Source organism: Ceratotherium simum, chromosome 36, assembly GCF_057802395.1.
Source record: "Ceratotherium simum simum isolate JZ-2026a chromosome 36, ASM5780239v1, whole genome shotgun sequence".
NCBI lineage: Eukaryota > Metazoa > Chordata > Mammalia > Perissodactyla > Rhinocerotidae > Ceratotherium > Ceratotherium simum.
In genome coordinates this window covers 31,176,019-31,194,130 of record NC_141935.1, presented here as the reverse complement: position 1 = coordinate 31,194,130, position 18,112 = coordinate 31,176,019, and the positions used below count along the sequence as shown (strand labels likewise).

General features: G+C 43.4%; 1 long non-coding RNA gene across 1 annotated transcript; it reads left to right on the top strand.

Moving 5' to 3' along the window:
- Nucleotides 1-1,215: 1,215 nt before the first annotated feature.
- Nucleotides 1,216-14,768, top strand: LOC147912376 (uncharacterized). The gene is made up of 3 exons (XR_015550035.1): nt 1,216-1,809; nt 8,288-8,367; nt 14,025-14,768. It is a non-coding gene; the product is annotated as an uncharacterized LOC147912376 (long non-coding RNA).
- Nucleotides 14,769-18,112: the final 3,344 nt, after the last annotated feature.

The following is an 18,112-nucleotide window of genomic DNA, read 5'->3' as shown; positions in this document are numbered from 1 at the left end:
CTCATCCAACTATTAATTACGTGAGAGCATAGAATAAAGACATTTTCAGCCACACAAGATCTTGACACTTTCTCTTTCTGTGCATCCTCCCTTCAGAAGCCACTAGATGATGTGCTCCACCAAAATGAGGGAGCAACCCAAGAAAGAGTGGGATACCAGAGTCAGGAAAAAGGATCCATCACAGGAGAGAGGCGAAATGACGCCTCAGGACAAGCTGCACCTGGAGAGCGCTGGTCCACGAAGGAAGGGGGCCAGAGGCTCCAGCAGGGTGGGGTCCAGGGAAAAAGGAAGCCAACAGGTAGACTGCTTGATGTGTTTGACCTTGTAGAAAATCTTATTCCGGGGCTCTGCAATTCAGTTGGAGAGTGTGGAAAGAAATAGTAACAATGACATGGGAAACTGAGCACATGAGAAATTAAGTAGTATAAGAAAGGGAATGTAATGGTTATGCATGAATTGGCTCAACAGTAAACAAGACACGTAGTAGTAATAAGGCAGAAGAGAAGTATTGGCTTAAGCCACATTTTGATATAATGATGTTTGGGTGATTGAGGAAGTAGAAGTCAGAGGGTGGGGTAATATAAGAGTATGATACCTTTGGGCTGGCCCTGTGGCTTAGTGGTTAAGTACTCGAGCTCAGCTACTGGTGGCCCGGGGTTCGGATCCTGGGCGCACACCGACGCACCGCTTCTCCAGCCGTGCTGAGGTCGCGTCCCACATACAGCAACTAGAAGGATGTGCAGCTATGACATACAACTATCTACTAGGGCTTTGGGGGGAGAAAAAGGAGGAAGATTGGCAATAGATGTTAGCTCAGAGCCGGTCTTCCTCAGCAAAAAGAGGTGGATTACCACGGATGTTAGTTCAGGGCTGATCTTCCTCAAAAAAAAAAAAAAAAGAGTATGATACCTTCATATTCCAAAATGGGAAGTCAAAATACATCTGAAATGGAGAGCAGTATAAGCATATTAATTCCTCTGGGGTTATAAATAGTGAGAAGAAACAGCTGAAAGAATGGGAAGAGGTTGCTCTCAGGAGAGTGAGACTGAAAGATGAGAAGGGTTGGGAAGTGTTCTGGTGACTATTGTTATGTAACAAATCGCCCCAAGACTTGGTGGCTTTAAACAATAATGATCATTTTTCACATGATCGCTCCTGGTTTCCGTGGGCAGCATTTCAAGAAGGGCTCTGCTGGGCAGCTTTGGACTTGGGGAATGGAGCTGGCGCTGGGACAGCAAGGGAGTGCTGGAGCAGCCGGGGCCTGCCCGGGCATCTCTCTCCATGTAGTCTCAGGGCTTCCCTAGGGGTCTCTCCAGGTAGGCTGGTTTGGGCTTTTCCAAAGCATGGTGACCTCAAGGCGGTTGGACGGCTAACATGGCAGCTTAGGGTTCCGGAGGTGAGGCCCCAAGGGAACAAGGTGTCACATAGCATCTATGATAGTTGATTTTCCGTGTCAATTAGACTGGATCAAGGAATGTCCAGATATCTGGTTAAATATTATCTCTGCATGTGTCTGTGAGGGGTTTCCGGAAGAGATTAGCTTTTGCTTCAGTAGACTGAGTAAAGTGGATTGCCCTTCTCAGTGTGAGTGGGGATCATCCAATCCATCGAGGGCCTAGATAGAAGAACAAGACGGAGGAAGGATGAATTTGCTTTCTGCCTGATCACTGCAGCTGAGACAGCGACCTTCTCCTGCCCTCCCTCGGCGCTCCTACTTCTCAGGCCTCAGGACCACACCGACATCACCGGCCTTCCTGGGTCTCCAGTTTGCAGATGGCAGATGTGGGACTTCTCAGCCCCCATAATTGGGTGAGCCGATACATTATAACAAATCTCTTTATATATTTATAGATGAATATAATAATAATATATATATTATATATATATCCTCTTAATCTATTTCTCTGGAGAACCCTGACTAATACAGCATCACTTCTGCCATGCTACTCTATCAGTCAAAGCGGTCACAAAGGTATACCCAGGTTAGAGGGGAGGAGACATAGACCCCACCACTCCACAGGAGGAATGTCAAGGTCTCATTGGAAGAATATGGGAAGCATTGTGGGATGGGAGATATCATTGTGGCTGTCTTTGGAAAATATCATCCCTCATAGGCGGGAGATGGCTGTTTATTTGTGATGAGACTTGTAGTAGTATTTGACAATTTAAACAACACGTGTGTGTTGTTTTTATAAAAATACAAACGAAGGGCTGGCCTGGTGGCGTAGCAGTTACATGTGCGCGCTCTGATGCGGAGGCCTGGGGTTTGGATCTCGGGCGCGCACCAACGTGTGGCTTGTCAAGCCATGCTGTGGCGGCATCCCACACAAAGTGGAGGTAGATGGGCACGGATGTTAGCTCAGGGCCGGTCTTCCTCAGCAAAAAGAGGAGGATTGGCAGATGTTAGCTCAGGGCTGATCTTCCTCACAAAAAAAAAAAATACAAATTAAGTGTTGAGGATATGCTTAGCCTTTAGCAAATGAGGGAATGTTCTCAGAGAGGTGAAAAGAATGCTTGAGAGAGGGCTAGGACTGAAGCAGATCTTTTCCTCTTAGTTCAGAGCTCTTTACTGCTAACCAGATGATCAAGGAGAGTCATTGTCATTTATATTAACGACCACAGCCTACCTCAATTACAATAGTTAACAAATGGGCTGGATCTCCAACCTCAGCATTTGTAGCCTTGCCTGTTAACCTGAATATTAGCGTCAACTTTGAATGCAATTTTTCAAACCTCAACTAAGCAAGGTCAAAGCAAAGGCACTGAGGCCACCTAACACGGTGCTTCAGGGGCCTGAGAATTTAATTTGGTTTTTCAGATGGTGGACCCTTGAATTGGAGTCACCTTTTGTGTCCTTCAGGGTGGTTCTGCCTCAGGCTGGGACTTTTCAATGCCCACTTAACACACACACACAATTGCCAGACTAAAATAGAAAACAAAAACGAAAGTCTTCTAAAGAAGGCTCTGCTTAGATTGGTAATACTATCGTTATCTATTCTCTAAACATCTACCTGCAAAAACCACCCAACTGCCCAGGAGAAGACCTTGAATGTGGGCCTGTGATTGCTCAAGGCATGAGTTATCAGTCCCCAAATCCGTGCCCATTGCCAGGATTTGCATCACTCCCCTACTGACTGACTCCTGAGGAGCTACCACTACTCCCAGACCACAGCCAAGGACTAGGACATTGCCCCTGAGGGGCCAAGTATATCAGCCAAGTTTGAAACTGGTCTATGAAGCAAGAATGCCACATGCAAAATAAGAAAAGAAATAAGACCATGAGCTATAAATTGAAGCAGGAGGAAGAAAAGGAAGGACTCCCAAATCATATACTTGAAATGTTTAATAGAAGTCGGTGCTGCTTGCTCATTAAGAACGATCATTCTGAATTTCTGATTATGAAAGATCAATGTATCTGGGAATCTGGATTCAAGCTGTGTGGAGGGGAGTGGGATTCAAGTGACTGTATATAGCAGAGAGTTGAGTAATTCTAAAAGCTGCTTTTAAAGAAAACAAGGACGTAGAGAAAAAAGGCAGGCAAGAGTGGAACACAATATCTCAGAAATTCCATTGCAAATATAAGTGCTTCAGATAGTCTTCAAAAGAATCCAAGTGAAAAACATCAGACAGAAGGGAAAGAAAACAGGGTTGTTATGGCAGTGCTGGGCAGGCTGAGTTGGTGATGGGCTAGCTGTGACGTGTGAAGTAGTGATAACTAAAAGAACACGGGGCAGGTGTGTGAGGCTCCGCATGAAAAGACAGATTCCTCTAGAGACCAAATTAGGGCTGCAGCGCACAGCCCAGCCTTGAGACCGGAAAATGGAAATGCAGTACCCTAACAGAAGGACCACAGAGGGGCTTTGAGGTGCACCTGAAAGGAATCTGTTAGAACTCCGAGTCTGTGCAAAGCTAAGTGTCAGGAAGTAATATCCTCACTGTTTGCTATGGGCTGAATTGTGTCCCCCTCAAATTTGTATATTGAAATCCTAACCCCCAGTACCTCAGAATGTGACTGTATTTGGAGATGGGGACTTTACAGAGGTGATTAAGTTAAAATAAGTCCATTAGGGTGGGCCCTAATCCAATCTGACTGGTGTCTCCATAAAAAGAGGAAGTTTGGACACACAGAGTGACACCAGGGATGTGTGCACAGATAAAGACCACACGAGGACATAGTGAGAAGGCAGTGGTCTGCAAGCCAAGGAAAGAGGTCTCAGAAGAACCAACTCTGCCAGCACCTTGATCGTGGGCTTCCAGCCTCCAGAACCAAGAGAAACTAAATTTCTGTTGTTTAAGCCAGCCAGTCTGTGGTATTTTGTTATGGCAGCCCGAGCAGACCAATACCCTGTTTTACAACAGTACGTAGTTTGTAATCTGAAATTTCCTCTGGCTATCGTGCAATTTAATTGTGTATTTGATCTGACTTTGTTGGCTAAACCACAGGGGATATGTAGGAAAAGGCTCAGCACCAGGGAAGCCTTGCGGGCAGGGTCAAGACTGAGGACTTTGGTTTTCACTGGAGAAATGGCCTTCCTTCTCACCCATGGGCCTGCAAAGAAGTACCTCAGACTCCAGCCTGCAGAGGCAGGAGGGGGCAACATCACGCATCTCTCTGTCATTCACGTTTTGACATTAGGTCCAGCAAGACCTTTCAAATGCATAGGTTGATACAAATTTTTAATGAGGCTTATTAAAATAAGAGATGCAAATAAAGAATATACTGTCTGGCAAATTTCTTTATTTTTCCCAAGCATGGAAAAAAGAGTTCTCTATGCCACTAATGCCCTAATTAAAAAGTAAAACACCTTGTGATTGGAGAGCCATGATATAAGTGACAGACTGTGAGGTCTTAGGTGGGAGATGGGAAGAGCTGGCTGACTGGCAGGCGGGGCATCATCTTTGTGCCTTCTTTGGCTCCCAAGATGCAATTGTTTAAGACAAAAAGAAAAAAACTGAAACAACCAGCTATAATACAGTGAGATGATAAAACAACTTTATAAATATGGTAGTCTGAGGGGCCGGAATAGGGAACACCGTAGCAGGGAAATGTGTGCTCATAGAACTGAACTGGGTCACTTGAATAGCTTTGAATATCGCTCTACAGACCTCACATTTTATTCCATAGGCATGACAAGGTGTCAAAACTGCCATGAGGGAATCATACTGGTAGTGTAGCAAGTTGACTCTGAAAGCCAGAAGGAGGCGGGTGGGACAGGTTGGGGCCCAGAAGTAGAGAAAGTATTTAGGAGGTTTTATAGTCCAAGAGAGAGATCAACGGGCCCTGAATGAGGGCAATGGCCATGAAAATTGGGAAAGCATACGAATTATTCCGGAGATACTCAAAAGAGAAAAGCAGAAGGAATAGGCGATTTGTTGAAATGAGCGGGGCTAGGAGAGAGTTGTCAAAGGTGAAGTCGAGGTTTCTGGCATAGGCACTGTATTAGTTTCCCATGGCTGCTATAACAAATCATCACAAATCTAGCATCTTGAACAACACAAATTTATCATCTTACAGTTTTGGAGGTCAGATGCCTGACATGGGTCTCACTGGGCTAAAATCAAAGTGTTGTACAGCTGTGTTCCTCTCTGGAGGCTCTAAGGAAGAATTTATTTCCTTGCCTTTTCCAGCTTCCAGAGGATTCCCACACCTCTTGACTCACGGCCACGTTGCTCCATGTTCAAAGCCAACAATGGCCACTGAGTCCTTCTCACTTTGCATCTCTGACCCTTCCACGGTCACATCTCTTTCTCTGACCACAGCCAGGAAAGGTTTTCTGCTTTAGGGACTCATGTGATTCAATTGGGTCCACCTGGATAATTCAATATACTCTTCCCATCTCAAAGTCTATAACCTTAATCACATCTGCAAAGTTCCTTTTGCCACCTAAACTAACACAATCACAGTTTCCGGGAATTAGGGTGTGGACATGTTAGGAAGATATTATCCTGCCTATCACAGGTATCAAAGAGCAGAGCTTTTCAAACTGACCCATTAGAGGGTTGTGAAATCAATTTAATAGGACACTAACAGTATTTTTCTTTAAAGGGGAATAAAAATTAATAGAGTACAATGCGTGTACTAAGAGTATTAATGTTTTGGGAAAATTCAATTTAGTTTTTTATGTGTAAGTGTACCGGATTGTGATATAAAGTGTATTTCTTACTGAAGATCATGGGCAAAAGTGTTTGAAAGCCATTGACTTAGACAAGAGGATAATGAGAGTGTTAAGCAAAATGGAATAGAGTGCTAATAGCTAACATTTACTGAATGTTTGCCATGAACCATGCCTGTTCTAAGTGCTTAACATTCATTAACTCATGTAATCTTTCCAACTACCCAATATGGTAGATATTACCATTATCTCCATGTCATACATGAGGAAATGGAGAAAGACTGATGCCTTGCCTAAAGTCATTCAGCTAGGGCCGGCTCTGTGGCTTGGTGGTTAAGTGCGCGCGCTGCAATGCTGGCGGCCCGGGTTCGGATCCCGGGTGCGCATCGAGGCGCCACTTCTCCGTCCATCCTGAGGCCGAGTCCCACATGCCGCAACTAGAAGGATGTGCAGCTATGACATACAACTATCTGCTGGGGCTTTGGGGGGAAAAAATAAAATAAATAAAATCTTTAAAAAAAAAAAAAAAAAAAAAATAAAGTCATTCAGCTAGAAAATGGTATAGCCCGGATTTCATCTAGACAGTCCAGCTCCCAAGACTGTACGGTATTGAACACCATTCTGCAGTGTCAAGGAGCCCCCAGGCCCTGTGGAAGAAGGCAATCTTGCCTCTCTCATTCATCTTGCTACCCTGAGAACCTTTGCCAATGCACAGTATCCTATTTAAAGTATAGGAAACGCCAGTAACCGCCGGGCAGAAAACAAACCGCTTACGTAACTCCAGGAATGGGTGTGTATTGGGAAGAGAAGGGAAAGATTCTCCCAATCCAAAGTCTACAGTGAGCTTCCCTCTACAGGCTGACAGCCTGAACTTCAGCCTAGGAGTCAGAGCGTAAGTGTAACACACACCGTTAAGACTAATATGTGTGAAATTAATATTATTCCCTTAGCAATAAAGGACTTACCAGTAGATAAATGTTCTTAGAAGAGAGACATGCAATACACCACATACCACAGTTACACATATACAAACCATATTTTATTTCAATGATAACTATTTTACTTATGGTCAGAGTAATCAAATAACAATTAAGTGATAAACCATTATTCTCTTTGCTGTGGAAATAGGGAAAAAGAGAGCTGATCCTTTCCCTTGGAGAAAGGCTAACAAATAAAAGATATGAAAAGCTCATTTTTCTTTTCGATCAACTTTGTCTCAAAGCCATTAACTTAACAAAACACTTAGGAAACCTATTTCCCCATCCATAAAACGGAGGTAATAATAAGTACTCCAGAGTTGTGAGCATTTGATGAAGAGATGCACATGAAAATTGTTTAGTAAACTATAGGGTGCTAAGATGCGAATTAACTATTTTCGTAATCTTATTTATTTATCAAACATTGATATAATACTTAATACAAGCCTGGCATTGTTTTAAATACTTTGCAAGTACTAGTTTATCTAACGCTCATAAAAACTCTATGAGCATCTCTTAATATTCTCATTTTATAGATGAGGAAACTGAGGCATAGAAAGGTTAGGAAACTTGCCTCAGTTCCTAAGTTGGCAAGTAGAGGAAAAGAGATTCCACCTCGAGCAGCGTCTGTGCACTTAGCCCCTCTACTGCGTTGCATCGATTAGGAATGTTAGAATGAGGAAGGACTCTGCCTACACGTCAAAGGCATCAGATATATGGAAGTCAGATGAGATCCCCAGGTTCTAATCCACCCATTGTCACCTCTCTACTTCTGTCCATTTTGTCTGTCATCAAAATCCAGGGTCTAGGGCTGGCCCCGTGGCTTAGGGGTTAAGTGCTGCTGGCGGCCTGGGTTCGGATCCCAGGCGCGCACTGACGCACCGCTTCTCTGGCCACGCTGAGGCCACGTCCCACATACAGCAACTAGAAGGATGTGCAGCTATGACATACAACTATCTACTGGGGCTTTGAGGGAAGAATAAATAAACAAATAAAATTATAAAAAAAAAAAAATCCAGGGTCTATGGAAGACTTGGCTCCAGGTGGTAACACTGTTTGACATTAGACCTTGAAAACAGGAAATGTTCTTTATCACTCTGATTAATCTCATACTTATTATGTTGCCTTCTCTTTATAATGCCTCCTAATATTTTATTATACAGTATCTTCTTATTTGCTTCCTTACATTATGAAAAGACTGAAGTTTATTCAGTGGAAAATAAAAGAAGAAACCAGAAAACATGACCACCATTCAAACTACAGATAGTGGACAAATGGTATGTGATTCCTTTTGAAGTGAGATGGGTAATACTTACTCTAAAAGAGGCCCTGAAGGTTTTTCGACAAGTGGGTGTTCTGAGGATTCTGGGGCATGTAGCCCATCCATCCTCTGCTAGGCTGGCCTTGTCTCCTGTAATCTTCCACCTCAGAGTCAAATGTAACTTTTTTCTAGCACTTGGACTTGGTTGAAGGTATAAAAGGTACAAAATAGCAAATTTGCATAGACATGTGGGAATGAGAGCTAGAAATGAACAGTTGACAATAGTTGGTAAAACAAGGACAAAGAAATTGAGGAAGTTGTGTTGATTCTGGCAACAGTAAGTCAGGAAGGGATGGCCGTTAACATGAAGGAGAGGGAAAAGAGGAGAAAGGCTAAGAGTGAGGGAAACCGTGATAATGTGAGATATTGTTTGTGGAAGCATCTGGTAATGGGGAAAGCCATAAACAAACCCTGTATTATTGTCACTGTCCTGTTTTTGATTTAGCCAACATTAATTGAGCGCATATTAAGTGCTAGCTGCTTGGGATATAAAGATAAATAAGATCTGTCTATCTAGTTAAAATATGTTGTACATGCAAAGGATGATTGGGTTTGAATTTTGAGTGTATTTTATAGACTATTATATAAAAATAAGTCCAAAGTGCACCTTTATGTGTTATATATGTTACCCATAGTAGGCACTCTATGAATATTTATTGAATTGAAATATTAGAATTGGATAAGACTTGGTTCAAAATAATTGTCTATGCACTCATTCAACAAAATTTTTTATTGTGGTAAAATATGCATAACATAAAATTTACCATTTCACCATTTTTAACTGTACAATTCAGTGGCATTAAGGACATTCACGTGTTTTACAATCATCACCCCCATCCATCTCCAGAAGTTTTTCATCATCCCAAACAGAAACCCCATACCCATTAAACAATAACTCCCCATTCCCCCATTCAACAAATTTTTATTTATTTATTTTTTAATTTTTATTTAATTTATTTTTTTCCCCCAAAGCCCCAGTAGATAGTTGTATGTCATAGCTGCACATCCTTCTAGTTGCTGTATGTGGGACGCGGCCTCAGCATGGCCGGAGAAGCCGGGCGTCGGTGCGCACCCAGGATCCAAACCACAGCCGCCAGCAGCGGAGCGCACGCACTTAACCACTAAGCCACGGGGCCGGCCCTCAACAAATTTTTACATATTCCTTGATTCAGCAAATGTTTATGGAGCATCTATGATTCAGACCAATTCTCCTCAATGAGGGAGGTCTGGGTTACAGATGAATAGGACAGACGCACTCTGCCCTCCTGACTGAGGGTACCATCTAGGGAGGGAGACTAGCCAGACCAGTAGCCCTTGGTAGAGCTGACGTGTGCTGACTGCTCCCCAGGCAGCAGGCACTTGCACTGACAACACCCCTCTGAGGCAGGTCTGTAACCGACAATAAGTGTCAGGAAGGGAGGTGCGGGCCATTCTGGGGGAGTAAAACTCAGCCTGGAGGTCCTAACTTGGTCGGGGCATCGGGATGAGGTGACGTCTGTAGCATGAGTGGGGGTTAGCCAGGCTGAGAGCATTCCCAGCACGGGGAAGGACACTGAGGCGGGCCCTGGGAACAGATGAGTCCCCCTGGGCCGATTGAGCTGGGAGACATCCGGATGAGGCTGGAGAGGCAGCAGGAGCCACCTCCTGGAGGTCCCGGGGAGGGTTTCCTGCTCTATCTCAGGGCGGTGGGAAGTGCTGAAGAGCTTTAAGCAGGGTCTTAAAAAGATCAGCCGCTCTGGTGAATTGCTAATAACTGATTCACTTCTCCACAGGTCTTTATTATCACGCTGATGGCGAGTACAGCCAACTTCTAACCACCCAGGATAGAAAAATCACTAGTATCTACCTTGTAAAATTTTTCGGTTTTATGTTTGAAGTTCCTGTTCTGAGAATTCACATTAAGTAAATGGTATGACCCAACTCAAGGTCTGATGAAGGAAAAAAACTGGAAATTAGTCCCATTTTGCAGCCCATTAAACCTCTCCTGTGTTGGGAAGAAATCATATGACCTCTCAGATAGATATAAAGTGTGAGCCTAAGATATAACTGGCCTCCCTCTCTGCACTTGCTGATTCATGTCTTCCCTAGGGGGCAGGGAGGTAAATTCCCTCAGTTCCTTCTGGACAAACGTAAATTAAGATTCTGTTTAGAGTGCTTAATTAGCTTGCCTAGGCAATATTATCAATCATAACTCGAGAGCGAATTTGCTTCAAACTCATCTGTTGTAGGACTGCTGGGGGCCAGGTTTAGAAATTCAGTTTCTGGAGGGGAAGATATGGGTGCAGTAAGCACCTCCAAGGTGAAGCTCCGTTCTGCATCCTTAGACTGTGCTGCTTTCAGCCAATGGTGTCTTAACATCAAACATGGGTCACTGAGCAGTCCTGAGTAAGAGCGGATGGCGGAGCAAATTCATCACCTTTACGGAAAAGAAGTCTGTCCCACTTGATGCACAATCAATGACTTTGTCTTCGCATTTTAAAGCACTACATTCTTTTCTCGTGTCTTAGTTTTAATTTTTTATTATTCACAATAATAACAATGCTTCAGCAGAAGTAATGTGAATAAGGCACCCAGTTATCTTTTTCCTTCAGCAAGAACGGTGGTTGTGAACCTTGTGCACAGACATGTAATGTAATTGGTGCTTTGCAGGTCTCTTTCTCCTGTACTATATACTATAAAATCTTGTGGGAACAGAGAGTGTCAGTTTTGACTTTCAGACTCTAATGAACTCAGACTTACTGGTGCAGGAGAAAGAGCTTGGACCTGGGAGTTGAACAGCCCTGATTTGATATCTTAGCTTTACCACTTACTAAGCTTGGTCAAGTTTCCTGACTCCTCTGAGTCTCAGTTTCCATACCTATAAATTGAGACTAACAATTCCTACCTTCTGAGATGGCTATGAGGATTAACATATTTTGTATAACATGCCTTATACAGTGGCTGGAACACAGCAGGCCCTCGATCCCTGGCAGCTAACATCACAAATAAATGAATCAGGACAAAACACAGCAACCTAGGGGCCGGCCTTGTGGCATAGCAGTTAAGTTCACATGCTCCGCTTCAGTGGCCTGGGGTTCGCAGGTTCGGATCCCAGGCTCGGACCTACACACCGCTTATCGAGCCATGCTGTGGTAGGCAGCTCACATATAGAGTAGAGGAAGATGGGCATGGATGTTAGCCCAGGGCCAATCTTCCTCAGCAAAAGGAGGAGAATTGGCAACCGATATTAGCTCAGGGCTGATCTTCCTCACCAAACAAACAAACTGAAAAAAACACAGCAACCTAAAAGACAGCCCATCTAAAGTGTGCTTGGGTGGAGCAAAGTGAAAACGGGGAAAAGAAGGAAAAGTTATATAGACACAGAGTATGCACAGTGTCTGGGCAATTAGGACAGTGCAGGAGGCACTTTTAGTTCAATTTGTTACCCCCTCAACCCCTGACAGCTTTTTTTTTTAATCGAGATATAATTGGCATATAACATTATACTAGTTTCAGGTATACAACATAATGATTTGATATTTGTATATTTCAAAATGATCGCCACCATGAGTCTAGCTAACATCTATCACCATACATAGTTAAAAATATTTTTTTCTTGTGATGAGAACTTTTAAGTTCTCTTGGCAACTTTCAAACACGCAATACAGTCTTATTAACTATAGTCACCATGCTGTACATTATCTCCCCAGGACTTATTTTCCTGACAGTTTTTAATGAAGGACTTGCTTAGTTATCCTGCCTATCCAAATGATAGGCAGCAGCTCTGTTTATAGAGTAATGAATATGGTATAAGATAGTCTTAGCTAATTACTGTTTACTTGCAGATGCCAGACAACTGGCTTCTTCAGTGTATGTGAGGCCTTTTGTGCGTGTGTGTGAGGAAGATTGGCCCTGAGCTAACATCCACGCCAATTTTCCTCTATTTTGTATGTGGAACGCTGCCACAGCATGGCTTGATGAGCAGTGTATAGGTCCGAGCCCAGGATCCAAACCTGAGAACCCTAGGCTGCCGAAGCAGAGCATACGAACTTAACCACTACACCACTGGGCCGGCACCGATTTTGTTTTGTTTTGCTTTCGCACATGTGAATGTTTGTGGGTGGGCAAGCATGTGTACAAACCTCCACCACGAGACCCCTACAGACAAAGGCTCAGCAGATGGTCAGGATGGCTGGCTCCCCATATAGCTGTACTGGTGTCCCATCACGTCCTGGTTATAGCTTGTCTTTCTCTGCAAACTGCAAGCTCCTGGAGGTCTGGGACTGTGTCATTCATATCTGTTTTCCCTGCACATAGTATAGTACTTGGTACATAGCAGATTGTTCAATAAATATTTGTTAAGTAGATAAATGGATGAATTGGGAGTTGACTATGTGTGTGTGTGTCTATAAATGTATGACGTAAATACATATATTTACATATATATACATATTAGAGTAAATATTTTTACTCTAATTCCTGGGGCTAGCTTTCCATTTAGTCTGGCTGTTGAGCCATATATAGACTGGGATTCCTTCCTTGGTGTAACTTGTATTTTCAAAACAGTCTGTAACGGCACTCTCTGAAAGAACTTTCTCTGATGATGGAAACATTCTATTCTGCATTGTCCATTATGAGACCAATGGCTAGGGAGCATTTGAAATGTGGTTAGTGTGACTGAGGAATTGAATTTTTAATTTTATTTAATTTTAATAATTTAAATTTAAATAGCTACCTGTGGTCCTGGCTACTATATTGGTTAGCACTGGTAAATAACCTGTTATGTGTGTCATCTCTACGTGCTTTTCCAGATCACAGTCAACTGACAGATCCTTATTTTTTTTTGTGAGGAAGATCAGCCCTGAGCTAACATCCATGCTAATCCTCCTCTTTTTGCTGAGGAAAACCGACTCTGAGCTAACATCTATTGCCAATCCTCCTCCTTTTTTTTCCCCCCAAAGCCCCAGTAGATAGTTGTATGTCATAGTTCCACATCCTTCTAGTTGCTGTATGTGGGACGTGACCTCAGCGTGGTGCGTTGGTGAGACGCACCGAGAAGACGCATGAGAAGCGGTGCGCTGGTGCGCGCCGGGATCCAAACTCGGCACTTAACCGCTAAGCCACGGGGCGGCCCTGGATGACACTTTTTGATGGTGCTTATATCTGGAGTTGGAAGACTTTCTTAATAGTCTAATACCACCTTCTAAATAAAGTTAAAAATATTGATTGAGCATCTGATGCTTGGCAATATTGCTAGGAGTTAGGGAGAACAGGAAGTCCCTACTTTTGTGTTGCTAGTATCTAACGAGGAAGTGGATTAGGAAAGATTAAAATAGACAAATAGACTACACAGCCTTGGGCATGACTACTATGAACATTTCTGAAATCAGTTTTTGACACAATCCTGCTTCACTAGATGGAAGCAATTGCACGACACATTGTCAGTGTAGAGGGGAGAATCCCTGGACGTGTAATTAAATCTATGGGCCATAAAAAATGTGTTTAGTAGTTCTAAGAGGTTATTTTAGGATCACTGATAAAGCTTGATGGTGCTCACTAATGGTGCCCACAATAATAACAGCCAAGTGGAAAGCCGAGCTTGCAAAGTAATTTACTTATTTATTTCTTTTACAGGTGTTGTGTCAAGAAGGCTCTGGTGAATAAAATTTATTATCACGGCCTCTACTTGATTTTTTGAGAACCCCTTAAAATCAAGAATTATTCAGTGCAATCAGGGCTTTGGTACAGTTCACACGTTTTTAGAGGGTTATTTTTCATTACTGAACCTTCATCTTGTTTCCAGGGCAGCGCTGGGCTCTTGGTGAATGCTGGTGCAAGACACGCTGCACAGGTACTGGAAAAGTCAAGTCCGTCTTGCTCTCTGCCCTCAAGGAACTTAGACTAACTTCTAGAGAGATGATTACGGCGCAGGTAGAAGGCGAGAGCTTACGAGGTCATTAATCACTTTAGTCCTTCATCTCATTCTTGCCTTTCTAAAATGGATGGTCTAAATATTTTCTTCATCCTGTTCTATCAGGCACTGTGACACTGGCCAGGCACTCATGTGTGATAGCACAGAATTTATAAACTTCTCACCATTCAAGTTGCCTTTGTGTAAGATAAGTTTTGGTAAATGTTATCAGCCTTCACCTGGTAAATATTGGAGTTATCAGAAAACCTCTGATATCTTACTATTAACTACATGATTCTACTTTTCCTGCAACCTTCAAATGGGGACACCTTATTCTACAGAAGTTACATAATTTATGTGAAGACAGAGATTTACAACGTCAAAGACAAGATGATTCAAATAGAAACCATTTACTTTAAAACTTCTAGCCTGTTGTGGTACCTAAGTCTCATGTAAATGGGAGTATTTTGTGCCATTTAAAATTCAAAAATTTGAACCAGTACACTGGTTCAAATTTCATGTCTACTAATTAATTGTAAAATGCTTTGAGACTCTAATGCAAAGTTTTAAATATAACAGGTAGAACCTGAATATGAATAACGATTATTTCAAAGTTTAACACTGCTCCCCCATTTACAGCATGGAGTCAGCAGAGAAGAAATTCATAGAAGGTTCTCCCTGGAACGACTCTGTAAATCTTCTGGTCTCCTCTGCTTCATTTATAGATGAGGAAACTAACATCCAGAGAGATTGTACAATTTCCCAAAGGTCACACAGCTGGTTATAGTGACAGCGATGGACCTAGAAGTAAAGTCTGCACTCTCCTGTCCATACTTCATTTCACTTTTTCCCAGACTAACATCTTACCGTGAACAATTCATCGACAATTTACAAAATATGTATGGTCACAATTTCCTAAATAAGATTTAATATTGACAATCCAATTCTAGATTTCCTTCAGTTCATTAAATTGCTCGACATACCTAATGAAGACTAACATTTATTGAGCTCACACTGCGTGCCAGCACTGTACTCAGAGTTTACATTCATTACCTTGCTGAATTTTCCCAACAACCTATAAGGTGGGTATCATTTCATACATGAGTCAACTCAGGCATAGAGAGAGGCATGTCTTGTGCAAGGTCCCCAGCTTCTCTGCGGTCTAGCTGGGGCTCCAGCCTGCTCTGCCTGATTGCTAGGCCTGCATTTTTAACCAGAACTTGAAACATTCTCCCTTCCAGTGGAGCTTTCCTGTTTCTCTATTTAAAAATGTACTTTTAATACATAATAATTTGGAGGTCGTTGTAGCTTCTCACATCTCCAGAAAATGTATCTCAGCACATTTCTTGCTCCCTTCTTTAATTTAAATCGGGCTTGATTGTATTATACCAAAAAATACAGAGTTAAATGGAATAGCATGTTGAGTCCATTGAATTGAGCATTCCTGTCAGTTCATGTCACTTCACTGTTGACAACCCTTCAATGTCTTCCTTCTCAATGGAGTCAAAAGCCAAAGTCCTTACAAACCCGCCCGCAAGGCTGCTGACAGTCTGTCCCTCTTCCACTCTGTATACTTCGTAGTCTCTAGGATTTCAAAAAGGGGGAATTGCAACTTCCTTATGGGTCCCTCAGCGATTTACAGGAAGCCATCTATACTTTTACTCGTTTTTGTAGTACAGGACTATCACCATAGCATTAAGAGTGTAACAAGCAAAAACAATTAGTGAAATTAAGTCACTATTTGTACTTCCAAGCAGTAAAATAAAATGTCCAACAGCAGATTTCACCTGTTTGTAAAAAGGACAAACAGCAAGAGGCTGGCTCTTTGAGCATTTATAAAAGCTGTCTTTCTTTCAAATGTTGTGTAAGGCCCAACGTAACGAAGGAGCCCTGGGCAGGAGCAAGGGTCTCAGCTTCCTGGGCTGTACAATGAGCAGACTAAGGTGATCTCCCGGCTCCAGGGGACTCTAAAAGCCTGCAAAGCTCTTGCAGGTAAAGCCATGGAACTTTCTCATGTGCATCGAATGTTATATTTCATGTTTATTATTACAACTGATTCAACACACTGAGAACGATTGTTACAACTCGATATTATAAACTTTATTTCACAGTTCAATTTTCCCAGTTAAATGGACATTGTTTTCATATCACTATTTGAAAATGCAAAAATATCTAAGGACACATAAACTTAAAGGACTATCACAATAACTATATTTAACTCTGATTCATTAAGGGACTAATTCTCCAGTTTGTGAACCTGTAAGCCCCCTGTAGCTTCTTCCCATTTTTGAACAAGGGGAAAGAACCTGAAAAGTTCAAATTCCATTTTGTGACTTGTTTATAAGCTCCAAGGACATCATAATCAAAGACTACAATGAGTTTTTGGCACTATTTGGAGGTTCCCATTCTGGGTGCTATCTGTTCCACCTCCATTAATTTGGACTGAGCATTATCAGTACTGTACAAAATCCATTAATTTTAGCTCAAATCATTTCACAAATGTTAATATTTCATTTTCATAATGGCTGTATGGTAAAATACATGCTTCTTAAAATCTATGGAAAAGAAACTTTAAAAATAAAATTAATCAGTTAAATCTGACTAGCCTATGGGCGAAAGTTCACGTGTATTTTCCCAATTTCAACTTAACGTCGGGGCAGCATTATTGTGCCAGCCAAAGCACCAACCAGTGGGCATAACTGACCTCCTCAGTCAGAGAGAGTGGAACACTGGCTCGTCATTGTGCAGATTCTCCGAGGTTTCAGATGTTCACCTCTATCATAAACCTAAATTCTGGCACCCCATCTGAAACCTCAAGAACATCCCACACCTTTTATTTAGTAAAGACTAAACTTCTAAAATATACCAAAATAACAGGTTTTTTCGGAAATTGGTCTATTTTTCTTTTTACAAAATCATAGCCCATTACTTTTCATAAGCTTTTATTAGCGTTTCAGCATGATTTGGCCAAGAGTGTGTCTACAGGAACAGCAACAGAATCAAAGTGTATGGTCTAGCTGGGTCTCATCCTCATTGTTAGCTACCGGGACCCCATAACTGGATGACCAGGTCCTAAACTGGCCGGAATAAATCTTACAGGTGGTCCCTCCCTTTGGTAGGCAGAGAGAACCGAGACACGCAGATCCGAGGCTCCACTGCCCCGGCCAGCGGCCGCCCGCCGAGGCGCTGCAGAGGCTCTGCGGCAGCGGCAGGGCCCGCGCTCAGGGCCGGCGGGGACAAAGGCAGGCCCGGCTCGTCCTGCCACTCAGAGCCCTCCGCGCGGGCGGGGCGCGGAGAAGGGAACCCGAGACCAGGCGGCAGGAGACCCTCTGCGTACAATAATCGTCAGCTTGTGTTGTACAAACCAAAGCTGAAATAAAAATCTACGGCGTTTTAAACAACTGTGTGGAAAAACGGATACCAAGGCAAACCTAAGATGGAAGAAAAGGCGGAGGCTTGCGTTGAAAGTGCCAGGCCGAGGCCTCAAGGGTCTACACAGAAGCCGCCCACGGGCTGCAGACACGCAGAGCAGCAGGGGCTCGGCCACCAGAGAGCCGGGGAGGCCGGCGGGTCGGTTTAACCGAAAGGCGGTTTCCGTCCACCCACTGCTCTGCCTCCACGGGCAGCCGCCTGGCGGCCCGGGCCCGGGGTGGGGGCGGGGTCGGGGAGCCCCGGAGGCGGCGCTGGGTGCGGTGGGGGCGGGGAGGCGGGCGCGCGCGCTCCCGCGCAGGGGCGGGGCGGGGCGGGCGCCTGTGACGTGCGCGGCGCCGCCCCGCGAGAGGACGTTGCGTGCTCGCGCGCGCCGGGCGGG